We start from the raw sequence: 4,129 nt of genomic DNA on the forward strand, positions 1-4,129 counted from the left end.
GGCAGCCAGTCTTGAAAATACCTGATAAGCTAGAGTTAGATGAAAGGATAGGAGGTCCTCCCTTATCAGTGGACTTGGAAAGGGACAGGGAGGAGATGATGGAGGGAGGTGGGATTGGGAGGGAATGAGGGAGCGGGCTACGGCTGGGATACAAAGTAAATAACCTGTGATTAATATAAAAAATACAAATTATTAAAAAAAAAGTATAAGACAATTGGTAGAGACAATGAACCAGAACACTCTAGCTAATATTACTGTCTCAGAAGTATCCTTTCAAATGATGAACAAATAGATGAGGGGATAGACAACATAACAGAATGTACCTTCCATCTGTCAGTAGATTTTCAAAGATAGGTTGATGCTAATAGGACAGTAAATACAGCAATAGGGTCAGCATCTAAAGTGTTATGATACTGTATTTTTAAAAAAAAAATTATTCACTTTACATCCTTATTGTAGCCCTATCCCTTTTCCTCTCCCAGTTCCCTCCCTCCCCCTTCCCTTTTCTTCTGAAAAAGGAAGCTCCCTTTCCCATCCTGCCCAGCATATCAAGTTGCATCAGGACTAAATGTGGCAAGGGCTTTCTACTGTAGCTCACAAAACAAGGCAAAATGGTCTTCAAACAGGGAGCAAATGAACTTTCTTTCATAACAAGCCCACTTGTGCAGCAACTCAACAACTCCCAGGAGGACAACATTGGTTTACTCAATAGTAGAGGAAACCCTATGCTTGGCCCATCTCGGGATTTAGTCACCCACCAGGTCTGTCTGCCAGCACTTTTGATTCACTGATTCCCATTTTCACTGAATGAATTTGAAAAAACAACTCAATTTCATAGCTGACCTCATCAAGTGAGCTGAACATCTAAACAGGACAAAATACGTGAGAACACGGAACGCTCTGCTCGATCTACCAGGGCCAGGGCAGATGGATTCAGACTGAAACTTTCATTTCTCTTGTCTTTTTTTAAAGGATGGGATAAATGTACACTGTTTTCTTTTCTGGGCCTTGCAAAATTCAGGTCAGATTCTTCAACCCCATAATCCTTTAAGATGATCTGTAATGACTTTACGTATACACATATATGTATCATTATAATATATGTATATGTGTACTGTGATTGATTGTAGATTCATATATTCTGTTTATTGCTACAACTGCTAATAACATGCCCAGTTTGGAAATTTACCACAAGGTTTTGACTGAATTGTGTGCTGTCCTTTAGACGACACCGTTGATGTTATGCCTGTACATTGCATAAGCACTTGGTTAAGTTTCAGGGCTGCCGCTTTATCTCACCTGGATATTCACAGAACTTTTCTAATTTCACTCTCCAACTGTACAGTTTATTCTAAGTACAGCAGTTAGGATAATCAGATTAAAAGGTAAGTCAAATTGTATCATTCTTTAGCTGAAGATCCACCAATAAGCTCTCCCCAGGTTTTACAGGCACAGTCCTAAGCCTATATGATGTATCTCAGCAGCTCTACATCATCCTATTCATTTTATTTCCCTTCACTCTACATTCCTATCATCCTTCTACCCAGTGTTTCCTTAAACTCACTGAGCTGGAAACCATATAGTCCATGACCCCTGCTCCTGATGACTGTAAAGGGCAAGGAAGATACTTTTGCCATGGCATTCACCGCAGACTCACAGCTGAGAGACAGAGACATAGGAGGCTTCTGTGAGGAGCCTTCGGAAAACACAAGTAACAGCCTGGGCAGAAAGCCATCAAAGTGAACTAACTAACTAGGGCCCTGGGGACAGGGGGGGTGCTTATGGAGACTGAAGCATCAAACAAGGACCATGCATGGACTGGACCCCTACAGCTACTGGGAAGCTCTGACTTCTTGTGACTCCCCTAGTAATGGGAGCGGGGCCTATCTGTGACATGGACTTTATTGCCTGTTTTTTATTTTTATTTTTTATTTTTATTTTTTTTAATCACTTCCCCCTGGTGGTTCTGCCTCTCCAAGCCAGAGGGGAAGTCCTAATTTGACTTGATGTACTTAGGTGTGTGGGGTGAGGGGTAACTCCCCTTCTCTGTAGAGCAGAGGAAGGGGGATAGGGGAAAGAGGAAGGAGCAGGAGGAGAGAAGGGAGGGGGTTACAATTGGTATGTAAAGTGAAACAAACAAACAAACAAACAAATAAATAAATAAAATACAAATAAAATGGCCATGAAAAATGTGATGAAGATGAAGTGTAGCTCTCCACAGCTGATGGCTTCTGGCAAGAGTACTGGTCAGAAAGGCCTCAGTTTTCTTTAAGGGCCTAGCCACTAGGAGTTTGACCATGCTCCAGTGTGTATATGGGTAACACAAAATAGAACTGGGACTTTTTTTGGAGGGGGGCACTTGAGTCATGGTGGTTCAGGCTGAGGAGGACTAGACAGTAAGCTCAGGGTTCATTATATGACGTTCCCAAATAATCAATAAAAATATTACGAAAAAAGTTTTACTTTTTAAATTTATTGGTGTTCTTATTCTGGCATGCTGAAAAAGCAAATAGTTATTTCAACTCTCTGTCCTCAGCTCCAACAATACGGCATATTGAGATGAGCCACAAATACTTGTTTTGCAGATAAATACATATGAACTATGCTCAATACAAATGAGCTATGCTGTTTACAATACTTAATGCATTGGTTAAATTTACAAGCCACTGAAATTATTTAAAGTCATAGTTTTGTCTTTCTTCCATATCTACTATAGTACCTAACAGTACCTTACACTGAAAAATCTAGTAGATATCAAAGTGTATTTAAAACCCCTTTACCCGGAAATGGGCAAAGGCACCTTATTGGTGGTATTGCTCTTACGTCAGTCAGGGACAGAGCAGATGGCAGTCCTTTGTTCATCCTAGGTTGGTGCCTGCCTTTGTGGCCCAAGCTGTTTTATGCCTAGGACACATACAAATCAAATCAAATCAAATCCAGGCAGCTCAACAAGTGAGGAGCAAGACAGACGGAGACCTGCATTCCGCCATGCCACATGGTGGGCGAAGTGAAAGACACCACAGACCAATCCTCCACTGAACAGCAAAGACAGGGCCCTGCCTGCCACCCTGCGGTGCGGTGCAGGAGGAGGCAGCCAGTTCCCCACGCTGCCCACACTGCTGCCTACACACCTGCACATAGCGCAGGAGGGACATAGACGCCCGCTGGCCGCCCTGCGAAGCAGTAGAGAGGACGCTGTCACCCAGCTACATGGCCAGCCTGCAGTGGGAGCTACCACAGTTGTGAGTATGAGGTGGTTGGGTGGAGGGGAAAGAGAAATGTGGCAGCTTGAACATCATGAATCGGGATGGAACTGAAGACTTGAGGGTGGAGAGGAGTAGCTTCTTGTCAGTGGCCAGCCCAGCCACCTAGGGCAATGGTGAGGTCTCACCCTGAGCTTACTTTGGGGGCAGGTGTGGGGAGGGGTTCTTGGTCCATGCTGATGCCGCCATAGGGATTGGTTGGTGTTGATGTACATGGCTCATATTACCACTAGAGAACAAGGGTACATCCTTGGTCAGGGCAACTACCAGGGACCATGTGGATGTCCAGAGGCTAAGCAGAACTGGCCCTGCCCCTCACTGGCTATGGCATTCTGGAGAGTTGACCCCATTTCTCATCAGGAGCATCACTCTGGAAAGGGGCCTTGCCCCTCCCCCAAGCATCATAGTTGAACTGGCCCTGATGGCATTGTGGGTGACCCAGACTCGAGGGCATGAATATGAGAGAGCTGACCCCATCAGTCATCAGCATGAGGTGGTATGGGATGCCTACCTCGCCTTGTCACCTCCAGCAGTCTGGAACACTTCTCACAGGGTCAAGAGCTCAGCAGAGCTTTCACTGCCCCTCACCAGCTGAAGCTCTCAGGAGAGCAGTCCCTGCACCCAGCTTAGACAGCACATCAGAGCTGACCCTGGTGGTGGTGGAGGCACACGTAAGCATGCCCTGAGGACAAGAGTGCTGGAGAGCTGACCCTGCCACTCATCTGCCATGAGGTTTAATATATCAGTGGGGAGAACTGGTCCTGGGGTCATGAGAACAAGTAAACTGGCCCTGCCCCTTACCAGAGGCAACACTTAAGAGAGCAGACCCTGAATCTCCCCTGGAAAGCATAGTAGGGCTGGCCCTG

General features: G+C 45.3%; 1 non-coding gene across 1 annotated transcript; it reads left to right on the forward strand.

Moving 5' to 3' along the window:
• The first annotated feature begins 2,776 nt into the window (after nucleotides 1–2,776).
• LOC132649658 (small nucleolar RNA SNORA48) lies at nucleotides 2,777–2,917 on the forward strand. The gene has a single exon (XR_009588137.1). It is a non-coding gene; the product is annotated as a small nucleolar RNA SNORA48 (small nucleolar RNA).
• Nucleotides 2,918–4,129: the final 1,212 nt, after the last annotated feature.

This window comes from Meriones unguiculatus, chromosome 20 (genome assembly GCF_030254825.1).
Source record: "Meriones unguiculatus strain TT.TT164.6M chromosome 20, Bangor_MerUng_6.1, whole genome shotgun sequence".
Taxonomy (NCBI): domain Eukaryota; kingdom Metazoa; phylum Chordata; class Mammalia; order Rodentia; family Muridae; genus Meriones; species Meriones unguiculatus.